The sequence below is a fragment of the Lepidochelys kempii genome, chromosome 4, assembly GCF_965140285.1.
Source record: "Lepidochelys kempii isolate rLepKem1 chromosome 4, rLepKem1.hap1, whole genome shotgun sequence".
Classification (NCBI taxonomy): domain Eukaryota; kingdom Metazoa; phylum Chordata; order Testudines; family Cheloniidae; genus Lepidochelys; species Lepidochelys kempii.
Genome location: NC_136383.1, coordinates 68,554,161 through 68,579,171, shown reverse-complemented (window position 1 = coordinate 68,579,171; position 25,011 = coordinate 68,554,161). Strand labels below are relative to the sequence as shown.

General features: G+C 39.9%; 1 protein-coding gene across 3 annotated transcripts in view; it reads right to left on the bottom strand.

The window, feature by feature from the left end:
- Positions 1 to 25,011, bottom strand: part of PALLD (palladin, cytoskeletal associated protein) — a 346,856-nt gene that overhangs the window by 89,010 nt on the left and 232,835 nt on the right. Inside the window, exon 1 of one of the 3 annotated variants that reach the window (XM_073341574.1) lies at positions 12,719 to 12,911. The exons of the other annotated variants lie outside the window; for them this stretch is intronic. The gene's annotated coding sequence lies outside the window, so the exon portion shown is untranslated. Of the gene's footprint in view, positions 1 to 12,718; positions 12,912 to 25,011 lie in introns of those variants that run through there. 3 annotated transcript variants of the gene reach the window in all.

The following is a 25,011-nucleotide window of genomic DNA, read 5'->3' as shown; positions in this document are numbered from 1 at the left end:
GTGATGATTTTATATTTTTTTTTCATATCATTAATAAAAATATTAAATAGGATAGGGCCAAGAACCAGTCCTGCGGGACCCCACTGGAAATACAGGTGCTCAATGATGATTCCCATTTAAAATTACATTTTTAGACTTATCTGTTAGCAGCCATCAGTTAGCACCCTCCTGGACTGACATTTTTCATAAAAAGCCCTACACGGTATTAAAACAGAATTTATTTTCTGAAGATACATTGACATGGTTTCACCAATTAAACCGTTAGACACCAATGTGCATCATCACCTAAATGACAGAAAAATGTACACTGCAACATTTGATATTGGATAAGGAAGGTGAAGCGTGGTCAGTAATCCATTTCACACCTGCTTCCTCCAGGCCAGGATTTAGACACTGCAGCACAAGCTCTGTTTCTCAGACTGAGAGAGGGAACTGCTTGTATTTGTGTGTGCCCACCATCCCAAACACCCCAAATCAAATACAGCACTCTTCCATGTCCCTTGCATAGGATGCTGAAAAAAACACCTTTACCAACTACCAAAAGTAAAGCCTTAAAGTCTTTCCACAAGTTTTGCGTTACCAAGGCTCACCATTCTACAACACCACACCATTTATTGAGATATTGAAGATACCTTTTAACCCACATCCTTTTACAGAAACACATGTCAAAGGTACTTTAATTTTCATCCAAAAGCATGGACATTCTGCATCAAGAAGAGCATCACGTTTCATGGCCCCATGGAAAGTGTGTCTCAGCTGTAACCCTGCTCTATGGGAGGAGGGTTCGAGTATGGAAAAGGAAATCTGGTATCAAAAATGTTGAGTACCACTTCACTAGCACAATGCTGTTGTGTTTGGTTTCTAACATTACAAGCAACTTTTAAAAAATACGCAGTTTTCACTGATGAAAGTTTTTATTCACATGTTTTACAAATCAATTTCAAACACTACCTATATTATGAACTTAATTAGCGGACTCTTATTATCAACATCACACCCTTACCACTGGAAAATTTAATAGAGGGATAGAAATGTTTTCAAGAGTGAGAGATGCCCTGTAAGAATATTTCATTTAATTTTTTTTTTTAAAGAGCATAACTTTCATCTGACCTAGATCAGGCAACTTTCTGCATACTGGTATTACATTTCTATTCTTCTCTGCTGTTTATCAATGAATGTGTTACTTTAACTATTACTATGTGCAAATATGTAGTTTCCCCAGTTCAGTACATTCCAGAATCCACTCAGTAAACAGGATGTGTCTTTTCCCTTGGTTGGCATTAGCGCTCAGAACATCATAAGCTATTTGATTCATCCTAATAAAAGTTTTACTGTAACCATAGAGAGTCTTATTTGCAAACTTGTCTTCTACTCAGCTGGAGCTCTTTGGTAATCCATTATAACTCTGCTGTCCCTAAGTGTCTCCTCACATTCTTAGATATAATCAATCACCAAAGAAAACTCCGAAGTTTGTACCCAGCAAGAATGTTAATTGCACAACACTGTAGCAGTACTACAAAATTCAGTTATGTTCAAACGCAAGAGGAAAGATGTTCATCTTCATTGGAAGTGTTAATAACTAGAGCTGTGCGAATAACTGTATTAAAAGCCACTTCTGAAAAATTTTAAAAAATTTGTTTTGGGTCAAACTGAAACCAAAATGTTTTGAACTTTTTGCGAAGTGAAAAAGTTGGAAAAATGTTATTCAGACTTTGTGCATTAACTATTTAAAAATAAAAGTAAAGGAAATTAAGAGCTAAATTCTCAAATCTGGAGGAGGACGACAATGAGATGGTGCAACAGCCACCCCCCACCATTCTATACAATATCACAGTGGTTAAAGCACTCCCCTGGGATGTGGGACACCCAGGTTCAAATCCCCACTCTGGAGCAAGGACTTAAATCCAGGTCTCCCCCCTCCCAGCTGATTGCCCTACCCCCCAGGTTAAGAGTCATGATCTCTCTCTGGCCCAGTGAATAGTCAAGCATTTCATACAAAGTCAAATGGCTGCATGAGGAAAAATTGAGAGAGACCCATCCCAGAATAACCAGAAGCCACCAAAAATGATACTTAACTCCTCTGGTGAATCTAGCTCAATGGAGGGTGGGGGAGAGAAACTATCCAGTAAATTTGCAAATAGTTTTGGTTGACCCAAAACTGCATTTTTCGGTGCACAATTCTTAGAAAAATTGTGGCCAGATCTATAAAAACCTTGATCAGCTTCAGGTACTGTGTGTGTAGACAAGGCCTCAAGGTACAGAGAATGTGAACAAACTACTTGCCCAGTAGCCAGAACCCCATGGTGAAAGGTATGCAAAGATGGCGATTTCGAGTAACAATTCAAGCATGTAGTCTTTCTAACTAACCAACTAACTAACTAAAGTAAACATGTCTGAAGTGGAGTTGAGGCAGTCACATGTGGCAGTTTCTTGAGAGAAGCAGCAAACATGAAGAAATGTGAGTGGGGACCGTGAAAGCAGAACTGTTTTGATACAGCTCTGAAAGTGATGTTAAATCTAAGTAAGCTTTGCTGCTGCTTTGCAGAGGTAACTATCCGTTTTCAAGGCAATGACAGCAGTTATGTACATAGTGTAAAAAGAGAGAAACAGAAAAGAATATCTTGATCTGTGTACATTTATTTTCTCTTTCAGCGAGAAAGTTACTCCAACACTAGTTGTTTGAGCTTTTTCTCACTTGCACTTAAATTAGGCTATGTCCATATGCTTTGTCAGATACTGATTATGTATGTGTGTTATTAAGGTAAGATGCATCAGGGTAGAACAATAGCTCAGGTAATATTAACCCAGCTCCCTGATCCCCCAAACCATCAACATTTTCTTCTGAACCAAAATATTTATCACAATAAAGATTTTCCTTCCTACAACCAACAAGCCATGCCCACAGATTATAACAAATCATCATGAAAAAGACAACACATGAGAGGAATCCAGTCCATCTCAGTTATGTTTCAGTCCTCATAAGGCAACACAAGACCACCTTCAAAAAGAACAGTGGCATCTTCAAAAAGAACAGTACTCGTGGCACCTTAGAGACTAAAAAATTTATTAGAGCATAAGCTTTTGTGGGTTACAGCCCACGAAAGCTTATGGTCTAATAAATGTGTTAGTCTCTAAGGTGCCATGAGTACCCCTGTTTTTGCGGATACATACTAACACAGCTGCTACTCTGAAACAAGACCATCTTACAATAGATTCACTAGCACAGTGGGTTACTGCTTCAATCTGTAACAAACAAAGATCCACAAGCTATGTGTTTCTTTTCTTAAGTCTTTAAGCCTTCTTGACACTTTTCCACCAACGTACTGAAATACCCAGCTAATTTCTCATTGATCACATTAACTCCCATGAAGCGTCACACACTAATTGGGTACACCGAAAAACAGAGAAGGGGATCAGTAGAAAAACCTAGACCGTTTAAAATGACAGCTCAGATCCTAGAAAGAGTTAATTTCTTTTTTAAACTTGCTCAAATTCTAGCTTAGACCCTTCATCTGGTGTTAACTATGATGCTATGTGGTCAGAGTTGAGTTTTTTTTGAGAATGTCTCCACATTGAGGCCAGGTTTCTTATATAATGATCTGATCACTGTTAGCCAGGCCTTTATGACATCAAGACTGGGTTACTGCAATGTGCATACTGTGGGCTACTTTAAAGACTGCTCTGTTGCCTGCAACTGGTGCAAAAAGCCACCATACAATTGGGGGTAGCAGTGGGTGGGTGGAGAGCAAAGGAGATCCTTCTTTCTGACTGTTGTGCTCATTTTTCTGGCTTTCTATTTGAAAGGGATTCAGTGCAAAATGTTGGTATTAACTTTTCAAAGCATTCATTGGACCAGGTTCCTGTTACATTGTGATTTCCTGCTCTCCCTCCACCCTTATATCATCATGACCCCTAATGTCTAAAGTCATGGGACTGAAGGAACCAAGAACCTTTAGAGGTAGGAGAAGTATTATTTGTATCTTTTTTTCCTCTCGTGACCGATGGATAGCCACAGAATGAACCCAATAAATAGCAGATTTAAAGCCCTTTCTTTGTTTCAGAAAGCCTTTGCAATGGCAGTTCGGTTCTATATTTTACTTAACTGTTTTAATCTCATAGTTTTGGTCTTTCAATCTACATAGGTAAATGTGCATGCACATGCCTATAGAATTCAGTATTTGCACATATCTGAAAGCAGGATATAGCCATATGTCTCTTCTTGTAAATCCCTTCTCCCCAAGGATATGCTTCAACTTCAAGCATACTGTAAATACAACATATTAAAATGTATATTTTCTTTTGATTTTAGAAATAAAAATTTTATAAATAGCAGAAAATGGAAGTGATCATTTTCCTGCAACTCCAGATGAATTACTAAGAGAAGGTTAAGCTAATAACCTCAAAAGCTCTAGCAAAAATTCCAAAAGCTATTAAAGATAAAAGAATGGGAACCGCATGTAACATACTGGGGACTCACAGTACAACAGAACTTTATTTCAATATATTTTGAACTTCCATGGTCTCATTTTATAGTTGGATTCAATAATTCTTTTTAAATGGATAGAAAAGGTACACCTTTATCTTTATATTACATGCTGATCTACAGTTTTAGTACAGATTTAAAAATTAAGACTTTTTTCCCCTAAGGAAATAAAAACCTTTTACAGCATATCATTTGATCTCTCTCAACAGGGCCAGAGTATGGCTAAATTCTTTTGTATCTGAAAAATTCAGAGTACAAGTGTTATATTTGAGAGAGAAAGCATAGTATTTTGGTTAAGGCATTAGGCAGGGACTCAAGAAGTCTATGGAATGGCCAGAATCCAGATCTTCTATATGTGGTTGGATAGGTCACTTGAATATTTTGATCATGTCCATTAATTTTGGATACCTCTATCTTTGAATGCCCAACTCAAGGTACCTTGGACTGATTTTCAGAGGTGTTGCATGCCCACAGTTCCATTGGAAATATTGATCCTGATCTCTGTATCTCAAGTTTCCCCATCTGTAAAATGGAGATAGTAACACATGGCCACATCACAGGGTATTGCAAGGATGAGTATCTGAGATGCTATAAGGATAAGCATACTAGACAAGACTATTTTAATATTTATATTGAATTGAGATTGCCACAATCTCAGCTAAACACAGGATAATTTTACTTTGTAAATAATAAAAACAAATACATTAAATAAAGGAAAATTAAGAAAATGATATTGTACTGCAGATAGCCCAAACAAGAAGTGTTGTTTAGCAATACATGGAATGGCAATGCCCCTGGAGGATTCTCTCGCTCAATAATATGACTACTGCTATAAACAAGTGTTTAACAGCATCACTTTTAAAGCATCACAACTGACAGAATTGGCCTTCTGGTTGTCAGTCTACAAAAAAAGGCCAACGGATGGATGGCTTTGGAAATTAAACTAAACAAAGATTTCCCTCACCTCAATCTTCTTGTTGCTTAAAACAGTTTTACAAAAAAGTTCAAAACTGGTCCACGATCAAATTTAATTGTTCCCCCCTCCCCCCCCAGAAAAACACACATCTTTGTAAAAAGAAAAGGAGGACTTGTGGCACCTTAGAGACTAACAAATTTATTTGAGCATAAGCTTTCGTGAGCTACACTGAATGCATCCGATGAAGTGAGCTGTAGCTCGCGAAAGCTTATGCTCAAATAAATTTGTTAGTCTCTAAGGTGCCACAAGTCCTCCTTTTCTTTTTGTGGATACAGACTAACACGGCTGCTACTCTGAAACACATCTTTGTGAAAACTAAGACACAGAAGTGAATCCATGACTCCCTCCTCAAAATAAACTATGCAAGAAATGTTATATAAAGAAAAAACCTAGCATGTTTGCTTGATAGTTCACCAACTTCTTGATGGGGTAGTTGAGAGATCGGTGCTTTCCTTTCAGTTGGATGTCACAGAGATTTGCAGTCTAATGCACTAAGACCCCTGGCAACCACTGCAGATACAGCCTTATTAAAGGTTGTTTAAACTACTGCTTTTAAACATGTCAGAGCTGCACTGAAGAAAAGCAGCGCCATGGCATCCTCTTGCAGCTAATAGATTTTTTGGGCCCTAGTAACAGAACTATCAAGAAACTGATGTTCTCATTTAACCCTCTGAAAACAAGTACAGGAAGCACATGTCACCAACACATATATAAAGAGAGCATGGAAAAATTTCATCCACAAAAAATGATGATCACCTCTAAGGTTTTCAAAGCTCCACTTTCACTGGAAAATTCACTAGATCTTTGGTAGTTGTGTACTACAGTCATAAATCAGGGTGCCCTTCTGATACTTTCAGACACTACAAACAAAGGCTTTATATTTTAGTGCCAAAATAAGTACAGTGAGGTGGGCTGGAAGAAATACAGCACCACTGAGTTTCTGTGTCAGGAAGCACTCCTTCAATTTGTTCAAAACTTTGTGTTGCCTTGGTGAATCAGCTCTGTTAGCCAAAGTTGGACTCATTAAAAGTTTTGTATGTAAATAATGAAAGATGAACTGCTTTAAACAAATCATCCCCATAAATTAGATACAGATTTTACTGATACTTTATATGTATATGTTTAGATGAATGTACATTTATACATGCACATTTATTCTATCCTCTTTTTTTTTCTCTAAAGAGAAAAAAAAATCACATGTACTTTCATTTTCCTCTGTGTTACATGGTATATATATGAATTTTAGTTCAGACTTCAAAGAGAAACAGCAGAACTGAAATTCATTTGGAAATTTAACACCATTAATTTGGGCTTGAATAGGGACTGGGACTGGCTTGCTCTTTACAAAAGCAGCTTTGCCTCTCCTGGAATTGACACCTCCTCATCTATTATTGAGAGTGGACTACATCCACCCTGATCGAACTGGCCCTGTCAACACTGTTTCTCCACTTGTGAGGTAACTCCCTTCTCTTCAGGTGTTAGTATATAATGCCGGCATCTGTAATTTTCACTCCATGCATCTGAAGAAATGGATTATTTACCCACAAAAGCTTATGCCCAAATAAATCTGTTAGTCTTTAAGGTGCCACCGGATAGAGTATCCACATTTAACCATTTGTTGTTAAATGTGGATACTCTATCCTTAACTCCCCCATGCCATCTCATTATTCACAGGGATCTCAGATCCTGTCCTGTAATATTAGGCACAACAGGGTATAGACCTTATGGTGTCAGCTTTCACTTTGAATTTGATGGCTTTTGTTGGTCAGTATCAGTGTTAACATTACTTAAACTTTTTTGAGAGTTAATCTATTTTTACACTTCATTTTGGAAAAAATGCAAGGATTTTGCCAAGGAAAACCAAAACCCTTTCCTGTACATTTCTGCTGGCTGACACATCATGTCTACAAAGGAGGGCCTCTCTAGAAATTATTTTCATCGAACAAAACCTCTAGGACTAATGAAACATATGCCACATTGTGAACATTTACTAGAACTAGGTTGCCATTGTGGCAGCACATAGGCAACATGGTACAGTAGCTCTTTATAGACAGACTCGGGTCTTGGATTAATTACCTCTTTCACATTCCCAAATCTGGAGTGTGTATTGAAAAGTTTATATTGCCTTGTCCTGATTAAGATCTTCTGAAAGGAACCAGTAAGAAAAGAAGTGTGGCTTCCCTGCTTGCTACTAGAACATTGTATAGAAAGGGTCCATTCTGAAAACAGGTATCAGGCACAATCCCGTGTCCCACTGCCGCTCCTTTGTGCTGTTCTGGTGACACAAAGGAGCCAAAGAACTGTTTTAAACTGCTAATTGGGCTTCCTCCTCCCAATGCAGGAGGAATTCCCAGGAGGCATATAGCTAACACTATCTAATCCCCTCTGCCTCAGCATAAGGGGTGTGGAGGAAATGAAGTGGCCCCATTTAGGACACTGCTGCCAGGGGGTAGTTTAGAGCAGCCTTAAAGCTAATCTAAATTATGCCGAGGGTCAAACCTGCCTCCCATCTTCTCTCAGTGGGGAGGTGCATTGAGCTACTTTGTGGTCCCCTTAATTTTGCAGAACCAGGCAGAGACTGAGTGCAGCACTGGATTGAGACCATTGTACTTTTAGAAAAATGGAAGTGTTCTTCAACTCCCTTCCTTTTGTGGCGAAGGAAAGCTCCAGGATTAACCATTCTCTAAATTCACACTATGATCCAATAAAGGAAATGCAGACTTCCTCTCTTGGCACAGGTTGGAGTGCCTCAAGCAGTCGAGAAGTGACTGTATAAAAAGTGTCTAGACAATAAAGTGGAAGAAAATATTTTCCAGAAAATGCGATTCTTGTGGTAATCCAGAAATTACATTTTCAGTGCTCAGCCATGAATTACCTTATTTCTCTATTGCTTTGCTATTTCATTGATGGCGAATGTGACAAAAAATATAAATAATTTTTACATCTCATAAAATCCCAAAATATTGGATTAGATCCTGACACTTAGAGTCATGAAAGAGCCCATCATGTTTTCTGCAGAATAACGGCATTAGCCTGAGTATCCTGGCCACGTTCTAACTTGGGTAATATCATGTATACCCAAGTTCTTCCCATTTCTAAATGAATATTGTATTATTCCTTTCCCGGCCATAAAAATAATTGTTTAGTGTTGTCATTACGGAGTGGTAGCCCCACTCCACTCCAGAAGTGGATGCAATGAGAGTGTGTCTGTGTGTACTTCATCACTGAAATGCTATCTATAAAGTAGTTTGGAATGTTTCAAGGTGGATGGTTATTTATGAATATAAAGTTACATGCACATATCATGAGCCGAGATTAGTCTTGTAATGAGACAAGTGTGTACGGCCATTTATTAGATTACCACAGACAACCAAGTCTACCAAATACTCAATGTGCTGCACATGTGACACCCTGAAGTGTTCGTCACTTTATAATAGAAATTAATGTCTTTGGGTCATCAACCCTTCTTTACTGCTCTACCCCCTTGATAATTCCTGCAACAGTCAATTATTGCTTATTTAAAACAATTCAGCAGGAAACCCATCATTAGAAGGTTATTTCCCAACAAAATAGGACAAAAAAGTGAAGAACCACCACAAGAGGCATTATGTTCATGATGAGCTAATCTTGGAGACTTAATAGTTTGCTAAAATTAAAAAAGTAAAGATTTAAAACAATGAACTACAGTATCAAATTCACCTTTTGGAGAAAAAACAGATTATTCTAAATAAGCTTTTGCTTATTTATTGCTTATTTATTTATTTATCCCACTAAGCTTTTGTGGGATACAGCTTATGCTCAAATAAATTTGTTAGTCTCTAAGGTGCCACAAGTACTCCTGTTCTTTAGGCGGATACAGACTAACACGGCTGCTACTCTGAAACCTTTTGGAGAATAATCTTGAACACCTAACCTCTACCTTCTTCTATACTCTTGATTCTTTCTCCCTTTGCCTCTCTGCTCTTCCCAAGCCGTACAGCTTATCTTTTCTTCAGGTCTCTCCCTCATTCATTTCTGGGCCTTCTTCTAAACTAATAAGCCTGGAACTCCTGTCCTTCCCCAGTCTCACATGCCTCCACACTCTCCTTCAAGACCCTCTGAAAACAGATTTCAAAAGGCCAATAAATCTCAGATTACTCCTCTGAAGCATAAACAACAAACGGAAAAGTTTAAACCCCAAAGCATAAGATATTCCACTGAAAAAATATGGAACTAATCAGATGTGTACTTCAGCATTCAATTATATAGCTTTTCATTGCTCCCATTCCCATTTTGTACATTTTCATTTTAGATACTAATATTTCAGGGGCCATGCCTTTGCCTCCATATCTTTCTACATAATCCCAATTCATGATCTACCAGTAATTCAGGGACACTGAGATCGACACAAGTAACCCCATGTAGACTGATGCTACACTATATTCCTTGGTTTCTGAAAACTTTTGGTGTGGATAAAAGTCACACGGAACGCACGGGATGTCATATTCAGAGCTATTGAAAAGCATAGCTGGTTGAATGCTATTTGGTGAATTCCTTATTTGAAGCATTTGGTTATTTTTCTTCAAATTAATTGACAAATCACTTTTCTAGTATTCTATCAGATCTTATATTTAATGAAGTGGGTATCTACTGGTGCATAAATAAACCATGTACACTTACGGAGTGCTGATTCAATCACCATCCTTGCAGTTACTATTTTGCTCAGCTGAAATACAATTAATGAATGCTGTCTGTGAACATGTACTTTATTTTGTTCATTTCACTGCATGCCCTTTATGAGCAAGGTGTAAAATTAACTGCTAAAATATCAAACACCTTACTCTTCTGCCTTCTCTATTACTTGCTCAGATGGTCATAAGTTCACACAGGATGTAAACCTGTATCAGTTTATAGTCATTGTCAAAATATTGAACTATTTCCCTCCCCCCCCCGCCCCCAATAAAGGCCAAAAATTGCATACCACCCTAATGGACCACAGACTTGCATGTAAAGAATTTGTGATGGGAAGAAGCCAATGCTGGACCAAAACTTTTGGCTATGCTTTATCATGGAGTTTAAAAAGCAGCTCCACTTGTTTGCACTCTTTTATAATAAGATTTTTGAAATGCCACTTCTGCAAATTAGCACAAGAACAAAACAACTGGGGAGACTTGTATGAGTTCACATTTAGTGTTGAAATATGTAGTTGTATTGATAATTAGTTCTCATATTACTGATGCAACCAATATTTTGGTGGTCACTAGGAAAGTGACTACACAGTGTATCTTCATAACAAAACTTTTTATTATAAATTGGTCCCTAAGGCTGCCTAATACCCAGCTCTAGTGAAGTCTGTTTTAAAACACTGTTGGTCCACTATCATGTTTAGGAACAGATTAAATGGTTGAACAAAACAAGACCCTAACCTTCCAACCAAACTTAAAATGAGCATTTCCAGGGAATACATACCCCAGCTACCCTGCTCTGGTCCCTTTTATCAGCCCACCCCTTGAGTTTTTGGTTCCAGGCAAGAGGACAAGTGTTGAAATACCATGTCAAAGGCAATTCTTACAGTATTCCTGGCCCAACCAAATGTAGGAAGTGACAAAATCTTACTTTGAAAAACTGGGCTAAAAACTTGTGAAAACAGAATACTGACTGAAGTGATTCACAGTAGGTTCAGAACATTGTGTGGATTGATCAAGTTGACCAAAACCACTGAAATTGCTATGGTTTGCCCATTCTTCATGTTATCAGTTATAAATCTTAATCCTTCCATGTCTGCTATTTGTTTAGTGAATCATAGACTAAGTCTGGGTTCCTGGCAGTTATTGGGGCTTCAATTAGAGCAACACTATTATTCATATTATATTTGATAGACAGACAGATCGACCAACCAAACAAGGCCTTCAGTGAAGTATGGTGTGTACAGACCATAAACACGATACTTTCCAGGTGGCAGTTGAAACTGCACACCACAGTTCAAATAGCACATCCCATGAAATCCATGCCAGAAAACACATTTGCTTCTCCAGACCAGTGGTTGCAGTTCAGTACAACCCACAAAATACTGAGAAGAATGGCTCCTTGACCTCAGTGCCCAATCAAATATGAGATGTGTTCATTCCTTTTTTTAAGATGTGAGATGTGCAGCACCATATTCCTTAACCTAACATTGATCCAAATGTTCCAACAGCAGACATTGGTTTTTCTTTGATAGCCAATGCATATCTCTGGTTTCCAAGTTCCTATAAACACCTCATTATAAGGAAGGCAAGGCTTACATTTCCCAGCATCCTTTCTAATTACTTGCATGCTGCCAGGAAACTTTCACATATTTTTGTCTTCACAATCAACATTTAAACAAATGTTATTAAAAGAAATTTAAAAATAAAATTCAAGCAGCACCAAAAGCAGTTGCTGTGTAAATGACAAAGTTATTAGGTAACACTGTGATATTCCTTTCAGCACTCAATTATCAACATTTACAGAAATAAACTAACAGAAAGACAGTATATAAATGATGGGTTTCAGAGTAACAGCCATGTTAGTCTGTATTCGCAAAAAGAAAAGGAGTAGTTGTGGCACCTTAGAGACTAACCAGTTTATTTGAGCATGAGCTTCGAAAGCTCATGCTCAAATAAATTGGTTAGTCTCTAAGGTGCCACAACTACTCCTTTTCTTTATATAAATGATGGGGACCCACATGCATTTTGCATACAAAACAGACTCCAAGCAGCATACAAAGATTATGATTTTGATAACAAACGATAACATTTTGAGTGATACGCTTTCTAAAATATCTGGAGTCTCCTGCCTGTGGCTAACTCTGTTTTAATCCACAAGTTCTTTCATCAAGTTGAGAGAAACCTCCTACAAAAGAAAACTGCAAGGGCCCTCACTATTTTACAGCTCTATCATATACAGTACTAACAATCAGTTCAGCCGATGTTGAGACACACACACACACACACAAACACACCCTGCAGCTGCCACACTAGCATCCCAAATGCACTTGGAAAAACTAATCTGATACCAAAAACTGCAAATAAAAAGTGCATTTCTGAGCTTGGCTGCAGTTACAGAAAAAGTGGCTAACACTTTAAGAGACAGTAAATATTAATAAAAAAACTACTTGCAAGAGCTGCAAACACCAAGATCACATTAAAAGAAGTCTTCAGTTGCTCTGACCTTTCATTCTCTATCACTATGTTTTAGTCATGGGTTTACCTGATCAAAAAAAGCATGCAGAATACATAAACAGCGTCATCGCACCTTACCTTTTCAGTGCCTACTTTATCTATTATCACAGTGCCAGAATATAACTTTTTCAGATAAAGAGACGGGGGATACGTTGCAGCAGTAAAGCCAGCACTTTGGGACTGAAGTGGAGTCCAGCAGGTTCTCAATATTATATACAGATTAGTCAGAGAGAAGAGAACACCAACTTCATGACTCAGTGATTCTTCACTAAAGTTTTCTAGCTCTAGCAACTTCATAATAAGAGTCCTCCAGAGTTACTGAGAATTCGTCAGTGTGCTTAATAAAAGAATTACCACATTTCTGAAAACTGCAGTGAAGTTGGTGTTTTTCCTATGGTTTGTCACCTTTGCTTTTCAGAATATTCTTCTGAATCAGTACTGTCTGCTAAGTTTTAAATTACTCTCCTTAGAGCGCCAAGGGTTTGGATTTTTTTTTTTAAACTTTTTCCCAAAAAAACTTTAGCTGCACGTTACCATGGTGCAGCAATACCCTCTTTTTCCAATACTTTTGTGTCCATTTCCATTACAAACTCTGCAGACATCTCTAATAAATTAAGAAAAGCTGCATGTGAGAGGAAAGGAAACAGTCTGGATTCTCTGGAATTAACATAGTCCTGAAACAGCAGCATTTAGAAATTTTTCCACTGGAGCTGGGGTTAACCTTCCTGCAAAACACACAGTTTATTTACGTTTCCTAGCCTGCCACATCACTTTCACCCATAGTGCACAACAGCAGAGTATAGCAGCACATCCACATATTTTAATGAAAATCTAGAATGGGGCAAGTTATGCTTCAGTTGATTCTTTTTTATTTATTTATTTTTTGCTTCAAATTATGTTTATACTTATCCCTTGGAGTTGAGCAGCATTCCAACTTTCAGTGTTCCTGACTTTTCAGATTAGAACTAAATTAGGGGCTCTCTTCAGAACATTTATACTGTTCTATTGGGTGCCTCCACCACATGTTTTGTAAACATTCCATTGTGTGCCTTGTTGCCCTACTGGAAGATGGAGGCAGAGTTCAGGGAACGTCTACTGACGCTGTGTGTTGCCAGCAAGTTATTTTGTTATTTAATTATACTTTCAAAATGTTAAATATTCCCAGGATGACAAACAAGTGTTCTTAAAATGTTATCACTATTACATATTCCACTGAACACAAGTGGGATGCCGATGCTCATTTTGGTGGACAGAGGAACAAGAGTGTGGAGAATGGGGAGCACCCACCAGATCCATCTGCCTCTCTCCTTTCTATTACTGTATTTAATTTGAGTCAATCAAAAGCTTTCCACGTGCTGATGTGGAAGGTTGCTTCAACTTTGCAAGTAAATTCAGAGCAAAGTTAAATTATCAGCAACACAGCAGACCGGGGTGGCTCTACCAATTTTGCCGCCCCAAGCAGTCGCCACCAAATTGCTGCGAGCTGCGGCCAAATTGCTACTGCGCCCGGAAGAGCAGCAGAGCTGCCGCCAAATTGCCACCGCGGGACACGGACTGCCGCCCCATTCTGAATGCTGCCCCAAGCACCTGCTTGGAAAGCTTGTCCCTGGAGCCGGCCCTGACAGCAACAGACAAACTCAAGATGAATGAGGACTCAGGGTATGTATACAATGCAATGGGAGGTGTGACTCCAGTATGTGTACACAAACCCAAACTAGCTTTGATCTAACTAGCTCCAGACTCCAGTAACAATAGCAGGGAAGCCACAAAGCGTGGGTGGCAGCACAGGTTAGCTGCTGGAGTACATATCCAGGGTATAGCTACACTGCAACTTATCCTTAGGTTTTAAACCCAGGCTCAAGCCTAACCCCCTTTCCACATACACACAAATTGTTCTTAACCAAAACCTGGTCCCAGGACTCATGGAGGTGGAGCCTGAGTTAAGCCGGACCCAGGATTCAAGCTCTATTGCCTTTGCAGGGTAGACGCAGACTCACTGATGCATGCTCTGAGACTCCACCAAAAGTATCCCACAACAACCAGGCCAATTTTCCTTGACCTCTGGACAGTCAAGTTTTCTTTCACCGCACAAAGGGCTAGAGTTTCCACATTTTGGAAGAGTGCTAGGATGTTGGGGATCTGGATGGTTGGACTTGGGCCCGCATCAAGCAGCGTATGGTATGTTTATGTAAGCGGTGGAATGGTCTCAATATTGTGGGGAACTTTCCTGGCTTATACACTACCCTGGTGAAGTGGATAGCGAAAGGATCTGAGTCCTCACTCCCACTTCCTTTACCCAGAGGCCTGCCTGACCTCAAGGGCTCCCCTTCCACTCTCTTGTGTGGTAGAGTCCTCGTAACCCAAACAAGGCTGGGCCCAGGATTCCTGGAGGGGCTCGACCCCCCAACCTTGTTGTGGTCACTTAAGGCAGGGGCTAAGGCACGGGAGGGCAAACTGCAGCCCGCAGGTTGGATCCGGCCCATCAGGGCTTTTAATCTGGCCTGTGGGACTGCCAGCCCCATGGCGCAGTGGGGCTGAGGCAGGCTCCCTGCCTGCCCTGGCCCCGCGCCACTCCTGGAAGTGGCCGGCACCATATCCTTGCGGCCCCTGGAGGCGGGGGGGGGGAGGGAGGGGCGCAGAGGGCTCCATCTGCTGCCCTCGCCTGCAGGCACCGCCCTCCGCAGTTTCCATGGGCTGGGAATGGGGAACCGCGGCCAATGGGAGCTTCAGAGGTGGTACCCGCAGGCAAGGGCAGCACTCAGCAGAGCCGCTTGCCCCACCCCACACCACCCTTAGGAGCCACTGCCGGACATGCTGGCCACTTTCAGCAGCAGCGCAGGTCCAGGACAGGCAGGGAGCCAGCCTTAGCCCCATTGCGAGCCGCTGCTACCCTGGAGCCGCTCAAGGTAAGCGGAGCCCAGTCGGAACCTGCACCCCCAACCCTCCTGCACCCCAACTCCCTGCCCTAAGCCCCCTCCCACACTTTGCACCCCCTCTTGCACCCTGTTCTCATCAACTCCCAAGCCTGGAACAGAACTATGTTTGGCTTTAGGTTTGTTATACTTACTGAACATAGGCATTTTCCCCACTCACATTAAAACAAGCAGTGTAACTGTCAGCCAGTAATGGTTGTAGATAGACAATCTGCATGACACTAAATCCCTACTTCTGGATAGTACCACTGAACTGCTTTTCCCTTAATTATACCGTCGGATTCTTATTTACTAATAATTAAACAAATTAACAGCAGAGAAGAGGAAATCAGTAGAAACCATGCCAGTGAGCTCAGTGAGACCCACTGTGTTACACTAAGAATTTTGGAAGAGAGCTTTAGGGAAAAAAGGAGGAATACCATTTTATGAGTTTGGAAGGCAAAGGCAAAACAAAGGACACTTTCACACATCAAGTTATCATGAGGTACTCTCCCAACTGTGATTCAACGAACATAACTGTGAATATGAGGTGAACACGAAGCTCACCATAGCAAGGCCCAAATAATAATAGTATCTTGCTCTTCATCATTGGATCACAAAGTGCTATACAAACAAGGTCAATATCATTATCCCCATTTTGCACATGGGAAAATTGAGGTACAGGAAGGTGAAGAGGCTTGCTTAAATTTGCCAATGACAGAGCCAGGAACAGATCCCAGGTCTCCTGATTCCCACTCCACTACTCTATTCCTGCCTCCCTATGTGACACACACTATGTGGCAAAGACCCCAAAAAGGAGGATACAGAATTATTTATGTAGGAAACTTGAAATGCTGTTGGATTCTTTCTCTTAGTGTAAATGACTCCTATAGCCCCAGTTACATCAGAAATAAAAATAATGTAAATCATTTTCAGTAATAAACGTGAGGAGATACCCAATTTGTGAGGAACATAAGTCATTTTGGGACTTGAGAGATATGAAAGTGTATCAGGTAACTCCTACCCACATTAAGTCAATGAACAGAAACTGATCAATATGCTGGCAATTATGATAAGACAAATCTTGGAAAGACATACAAAAGAGCAGGAAGGAATCAGTACGTAATTTGTATCCATTGTTGGGATGTTGATGATAGGAGCCATTAATACAACAGAGAATTCTTGGAAGCTGATGAAAGTTAAAAAGCCATTCTTTTTAGTTGGTATGGGTTAGTACTTTGAATACCCTTGTGAAACTCTTTAGCAAATGAAGGCTAGATTTGACACAATTTTGGGATAAACTGACCTCAGATTAACAAAAATTAACTGATGTGTCAATGCAGAACTCTAAATTGACACCTGAAGACTAGATTGAACTACTTACAATAATTATGTAATTGACAGTATCGATCAATTTTAAATGGTACTTTAAAATATAATCTCCTTTGAAAAACAATTATTTTAAAAAGCCAATTTGAGGGTGGATATTCAAAGGAAATTAGGAGCAGTTCATCAAAGTGTACTGTGGAAGGGAGAGTCAGGTTCCACTTTTAGTGTCTACTACTATCTCCAGAAAAGTCATGTAAAATTAAATATCCATTAGCTATGAAGCCATTTACTCAGCTTGCTGATTTTTACATTTTTTGTAACGGCTGGGAAAAGAAGTTAAAAGGCACACACCTTTGTATTTTTTCTTTGCGGGAGGGGAGAATGATAAAAACTAGCAACTAGTCAAAATTAAATTAATACTGTGTAAACTGGAGTATAACCACCAAAGGTCTGCAGCATGTAAGAAGAGATCATGAACTTGCAAACGCTGGAGGAAAGATCTGAAATAGAACAGTAAGATCTATAGCAATCTGACTGAAAACAAATGACTGGAAAACAGTACAACGGAATTATTGAGTCTGAAAAATTAGAAAATGCTCTTAAAGCAGTGAAACTACTATAGAATTGATTTCAGGGTCTAAATATAGTTCTTTAAATATATATATTTCATCTTTAGGGCAGAGACTGTATTTTAATGAGTCTGTATAATGCCCTGCACAATGGGGTTTTGACCCTGATTGTATTACAGTAGCACCTAGAAGCTCCAAATAAATGTGTATTTAAGTATTACTCCAGCAGGAACTTGAAATTCCTTCAAATACTGGAGATAGCTGGCTTTCCTGCATTGTGAAATACAACATTTTGAGATCCTTGGCAATGACAGTTGCTATACTAAATAGAAGGCATTATTACATGCTTTATTACAATGTGCAGTTTCTGATTAAGCTGATCAAGACTGAATTTTTTTTTAAGTCTTTTCATCAGTCCTGGATGTCTGTCTAAACATAGGCTATAGCTCAAACAAAATGCTATGACCTTGCTGCAGAAATTACTGGGTGAGGTTCCATGATTTGTCTTATATGGGTGAAGGAGGTTGCCACACTAGAGAGGTACATGCAGATGATCATAATGGTACCTTCTGGCCTTAAAAATTTACGAATCTTCAATTCAAAACTGAACGTCAGTTCGGGATGATAAAATCTGTTTTAAATTGGTCCAGACCAATGGAAACTGTGCATCATGCCATAGTTCCAATAGGATTAAGCTCAGCTGGGGTTGCCAGTAATGAAGCCACCATTGAACAATTTGCTAGTGTTCAAGCTGATTCACGCAACAATTGGCTAGAGTCATAATGATATCAAGTGCTCAATTCAGCTATCTCCTAAGGGAAATAAACCTTATTTACACCATTACTGTAAGATGTTCAGAATGAGGCCTGCAATGCCAACAATTGAAGAACTTTAACCTTTTCCAAACTAATTGCAATTGATAAAATTGATTCCCCCTCCCATACTGCACCTGACAGGTTTGAGAGCTCTGAATAGTGACAACTGCGGAGAGGAACACAACACATTAAATATTGAAATGCATTGGAATTAGAGCTCTTTTTGGAAGGCCAGAGTGGAAAAGTGATGTTTTATGCCTCCTAAACAGGGGCAGCAGGCATGTACATCTTCCTCCTGGAATTCATAGCATGATCTCGGGAGAGCCCATTGGATCTTACAGTACAGGCATCCTGCTCTACTCAGCTTCTCCTGCTTTTAAGAGATGATGAGAGTGGACTATAGAATATGTTTTATTCTAAATTATTTCATATTGGAGAAGTCCACAACAACAGAATTAACCAGTTCTTTAAAAAAAAAAAGATTCTAGAGAATAAATCATCAGCACCCTGAAAGACAAATAATTTAAGCACATAAGATCTCTCATTTCTATCACACCTTACCATCACCAAAGATCCCAAGATAGCATATTAAGGTTATGTACTTTACAACGAGGGAAAGCCAACTATCTCCAGCATTTGAAAGCCAAGTATGATTTCCAGTCCCTGCTCTACTAGTGTGATAAATAAAAAGCTATCAAAACAGAGCGAGAGCAGCAAGAGATTTTTTTTTCCAGGCTCCTTAAACTAGTTTAAATTGTGTCTCTCACACACACACAGAAAAATTGCTTTTCCTTAGGTAACAGGCACAGCTTTAGAAAAATAGACAGGTAGCCACCCTTAAAGTAAATTGCCTTGGATTAAACTACCACACTAAAGGAAGTATTTACAGCATATGAAGCATGGCTCAAATGACTGGACATTTAAGCTTTCTACACAGTAATGTTAATTGATTCACTTTTTTGACTACAGGAAAGCCTTTTGGTCATCGAGCTATTAAAATGATATAATTAGACTTGCTATTACATTGCCATTTTGATTTTAAAAAGACTATGGAAGAAAAGGCAGCTAAAACACTGGTGCCTGAGGCATACTCACAGGTTTTTAGAACCTTTGGATTCAACTACACCCCTATTTGTGGGGGGAAGAGAGTGGAGGGAGCAGCTAACAGGAGAGGAAATGAAAGGGAGAAAATCTCTGACGTTTTTTCCTCATGAAGATTTCTTGCAAATTGTTTCAAGTGGGAGGAGAATGGGAGATGTTAGCACCTTCCCACCAAACCTGCTCACCTAACTAGTGGATCTCTCAGAATGACACAAGGGCCAGTGGAAGAGATGACTCCTGGCAAGAACTGGAAACAGCAGTGGTGGAGCAACAGGGGTGAGGCTCAGTCAGGCTTCCCAACTTACAGCTACTCTCCCCCTTTCCCCACCCACCCCGTTAGAGCCCATGTATGCCAGCATTGTCAGTAGACAAACCGCACTGAACAGTTTGAACGCTGGATATTCCTCAGTCTGCTGGCTTCTGGCTTCCCCCAGTCACTTCCTTCTCCTCAGCTGCTAGTCTCAGTCTGCCTGTACTCCATGGGTAAAATGTGGGTTAAGAATAGCATGTCCTCCACCAGTGGCTAGTTTAAATAGAGAAGAATCTGCTACAGTTACTAGGAAAAGGAATTTCTCCATTAACTCAGGGGGTACAGGCCTATATTTTGGTGCTAAAGATCTGAATTCCAAACCTCACTAATAACCATAGCAAATTATTATATATGTATTCCTCTACATCAGAGATCTGCAACCTTTGGCATGTGACCCGCCAGGGTAAGCCCCCTGGCGGGCCAGGCTGTTTACTTGCTGCGTCCACAGATTTGGCCGATCGTGGCTCCCACTGGCTGTGGTTCGGCCGCTCCAGGCCAATGGGGGCTGCCGCTCCAGGCCAATGGGGGCTGTGGGAAGCCGCGGCCAGCATATCCCTTGGCCCATGCCGCTTCCTGCGACCCCCCATTGGCCTGGAGTGGCGAACTGCAGCCAGTGGGAGCCGCAATCGGCCAAACCTGTGGACGCGGCAGGTAAACAAACCAGCCCAGCCCACCAGGGGGCTTACCCTGGTGGGCCACGTCCCAAAGGTTGCCGATCCCTGCTCTCCATTGCTCTTTTCTCCTCCAACTCTGCTTCTATGCTGTCTCAGTGACCTTCTCCCTTTTGTCTTCTTATTCCATTTCCTGTTACTTTGCATTTATTTAACCTTTCCTGCCATTCCCCCTCACTCCATCATGGTTACCAATCCATCTATATTTATTTATTTTTTGATTGTGTAAGATTATAGTTATAAAAGCAATTGTATTATATTCTTCTGCTCCAGTAAGCATGCCAGGACATTGGTGCTTGCCCTTAATTTGTTTAGCACTCTGCATTCCCTTAATAGTCAAAGAAAAAAAAGTCTCCTTGCCCTTATCTCCTATCCTACTTCTTCATAAGCAGCATCTTGCCACAATTGTACTTGTCTTTTGCTGTAATTCACCTATCCAGAGGATATATTTTAATTCAAATGTATTCTTAATAGAACTTAAGGTCACTTGATGTAGCATGTGGAGGGTCCTATAGGGCTTTAAGGGTCAAAAGAAGGGGACTTGAGAAAAGAGTAACATGGAATTGCAGATGTCTTGTTATAGCTTACTCTGATTGGTTTCGAGAGTGTCCTTTATACCAGTGGTTCTCAACCAGGGATACGCAGAGGTCTTCCAGGGAGTACATCAGCTCATTAAGATATCTACATAGTTTTACACAGGCTACATAAAAAGCACTAGAAAGTCAGTAAAAAACTAGAATTTCATAAAGACGACTTATTTATACTGCTCTATATACTGTAGACTGAAATATAAGTACAATATTTATATTGCAATTGATTTATTTTATAATTATATGGTAAAAATGAGAAAGTCAGCAATTTTTCAGAAATAGTGTGGCTGTGACAATTTTGTATTTTTAGGTCTGATTTTGTGAGCAAGTAGTTTTTAAGGGAGGTGAAACTTGGGTACACAAGACAAATCAGACTCCTGATGGGGTACAATAGTCTGGAAAGATTGAGAGCCACTGCTTTATACTGTCGCTTCTTTCATGTTGATTTGTAATAGTAAATTTTGAGTAGTGATCTTCAGCAGTGGAACTCAATGCATATTGGCAAACACTGATGCAGCTTTCCAACACCACTCTAAGCCAGACAAGTATACCTAATTTTTATATGGGTAAACTGTTCCATTACTTGCGTAAGATGGTGACAGCCAGAAGTGTAGCCCCTAAATCCTGATTCCCAGTTCCTGGCTCTAGTCCCTGCCCATATTCCCCTCACCCCCTTAGCATCATTAGTATTGTAATGCTCTGCATGTTAGTCACATTTTGGTAAATTACAGCTGCTGGAATAGTAAGGCCTGTCAGGAACTACACAGAAAGCTTGCCTTCTCAGTCAGGCTTCACCCCCCCCCCCCTTTGCTCCCTCAGACTTGAAAATGCTTCCCAGTAACAGTCCATGAGCTGATCTATTCTCAATATTTAAATTTAAAAGATAAAGGAATAAGTTCTTACCTTTCCTCAGGATGACAAGCCCAGAGTGCCTTTAACTGTTTATCTTAAAGGAGGATGAGATTTTAACATCCTCTTGCAAACATTTTGGAACTAGAACAAAACTGCAAGGTTGAGATGTTTTAAATGTTATTGCAGACGTTTGTGTCCACAACCATTTAGGTTTTCTGTGTTCCAGCTTCCTCCAGGTCTCACTCTGTATTGCAGCTCCTCCTCCATTCGAACAAAGCTTTATGTTGCCTTAGCAGGCCTAGAGAAGTGGGGGAGGGTGTTCTGTATCTTTGTCACTGGTAGTGCCTATTTATCAAATCAGTTTACTTTTTTTTAGTTTTTTCACAGGTATCAGAGTACACCCAAATCAAAACCTTGGATCCAAATACCCTTGGGAACTGGGCTGGGATGTGTGTGAAATGTAGATCTGAGTCCAAATTCTGTAGCTGAAGCCAGTTTCTGATATCAAGGAACATTCTCCCATCAATTTGATTATAATAAAAAAAGTTTTCTACCAGGATTTTTCAGGGGCTTGGATATGATTAGTTGAAGGTATTGAGGCTTAGAGTCCTATTCTCTCCCCTCCTCCCCCCCGCAATACTTCCCCTCCCCTCCCAAAAGCAGATTCAGTTTCTCAATAGTATCTGTATCCTTTCTACATTAATTCAGCTTGACTTTTTCTTTTCATGTGGACTTTCTAGAAGGGTGTGCCACAAATGTGCATAATGCTTGCAATTTAATTATGGCTTTTCTGACAGCAAAGGAAGAAATAATTTGTCTTCAGGCAGTTAGACAATGGTGTCTATGATCACTCTTTTTAAAACACAGATCCACAAAAAGTTTTCAGAAAAATGAGGAACAGGGACAAATCCATCTTGAGCTTTGCTGACAGAGGATTAAAGAAGAATAAAAACATTCCTGAGTGCCCATGATTCTCCATATTTACCATCCCTGCCATTAAAAAAAGACAGTGGATTGCTGCACAAGTACTCATTCCTTCCCTGAGCTTTCCTAAAATCCCTGAAACGCTTGTATTCTGAAATACTCCAACTCGGACTTCCTTATTTGGTTGCTGGAGCTGTTCTTTGTCTTGTTCAAACATTCTGGTAAAACTGCACGCCTCCCTCTATCCCAATGCCCTCCCCCAGTTCTATAGACATAGTCTGACTTCAGCAGGTCACCCTGACTCAGCCTCCTTTGTAGTTCCCTAACCAATCACACATTGGTTATGCCCATTTAAGGAGTACCTTTCCTTTTAGAAATCATCAAGGCAAGAGGGAGTTTTCAGCTGTTTGGAAACTGCTTTGTTGCAGACACTGAAGTCAGCATAAAACAGGGATTTCACAGAATTATTTTATCTGCTCAGGTTTCAGAGTAACAGCCATGTTAGTCTGTATTCGCAAAAAGAAAAGGAGTACTTGTGGCACCTTAGAGACTAACCAATTTATTTGAGCATAAGCTTTCGTGAGCATCCGATGAAGTGAGCTGTAGCTCACGAAAGCTTATGCTCAAATAAATTGGTTAGTCTCTAAGGTGCCACAAGTACTCCTTTTCTTTTTATCTGCTCAGAAACTAGAGATTGCTACAGAACATGTCCATTTAAAAACAAAAAAACAAAACAAAACAAAAAACCCAGCATTGCAACTCAATTTGAAATCACTTTTTATTCTTCAGTTATTTGCTGCTTAGCCTTGTACTTTTTAAATGTGCAAACACACAGTACTTAGAGGTTAGTCTAAACAGTAAGAATGTTTAATATTCTGTAGCACTGGGTGAGAATTACAGACAAGATGACAAAGAGAAATTATGCTCTGTATGTTTAAAACAACTCCTCAAAGTAAACATTTTTCTGAATTTTTTCACTATACTCTGGAAATGAAATGAATCAGGCATTTAAGTTGACAGTGAATCATTTTAGGATTTCACTTCTTGTCTGAGCAAAAACCCCATCTCCTAATAATGTTAGCTATCTCAGAAAGAAAATGCAGTGGCCAAGCTGTTCTACTAGACCAGTGACACATAGACTAGACAAAGCCCTAGAAAGTGTACTGTAAGGAATAATCGTTCACTGTCAGGGGCTGGAGCAGATGATCTTTCAGAGCATTTCCCATGTATTATTGTTGCTTATTATTTACATACTGCTACCAGCAAGCCATATATTCAGAAGATTAATATGAAAACATTGTAAGAATTAACATGCTAACATAACATGAAAATATAAGATAGGGCAACAGTAAAATAGAGAGTGTAGACATAGGAGTCTCGCTGGCTCCATAAAATCCATTCTGATCTTTTATGTTTAATTTTCTCTGAGTGTAGGATTATGGGCCTTTTTGAACAATCATTCTTCAAACACAGGCAGAGGGAATCTTTCAAAATCGTATTTTAAGAAGATATATATTGAATGTATGTGATTCTGCAATGAAAGTTGAAACAAACCAACCAAATTAACATAATCTTGGAAGGTATCTCTAATTGTCTGGGGAAATTCTTGAAGAGCTGTGACTCCTCACAAGGAAATACCTTCTATTATGTAATGTTTCACAAGTGGTAAAGATCTTATTAAACAGGGCTCTGAATGATAGTACTTTGTAGATACTATTTGGTAGATAACAATGCTTTGCAACAAAGTGAAAAAATGGTTTTGACTAAAGGCTATATTTTCAAAGACATAATAAAGAATAAAGGGGCAAAACAATATTAAGAAGTCTGTGTGGGCACATCCTTAGTTCTCATTAAGGTTCCTTTGCAAAAAGTTGTACAAAGGATCTTAGCTCAGCCTTAAAGGGGGGCTTGTGACCTAGTGATTACCTGTGGATGAGAAGCTAGATAGGAGTCAGCAGTGTGCCCTTGTTGCCAAGAAGGCTAACGGCATATTGGGCTGCATTAGTAGGAGCATTGCCAGCAGATCGAGGGAGGTGATTATTCCCCTCTATTTGGCACTGGTGAGGCCACATCTGGAGTATTGCATCCAGTTTTGGGCCCCCCATTACAGAAAGGATGTGGACAAATTGGAGAGAGTCCAGCGGAGGGCAACAAAAATTATCAGGGGGCTGGGGGACATGACTTACGAGGAGAGGCTGAGGGAAGTGGGCTTCTTTAGTCTACAGAAGAGAAGAGTCAGGGGGGAATTTGATGGCAACCTTCTACTACCTGAAGGGGAGTTCCAAAGAGGAGGGAGCT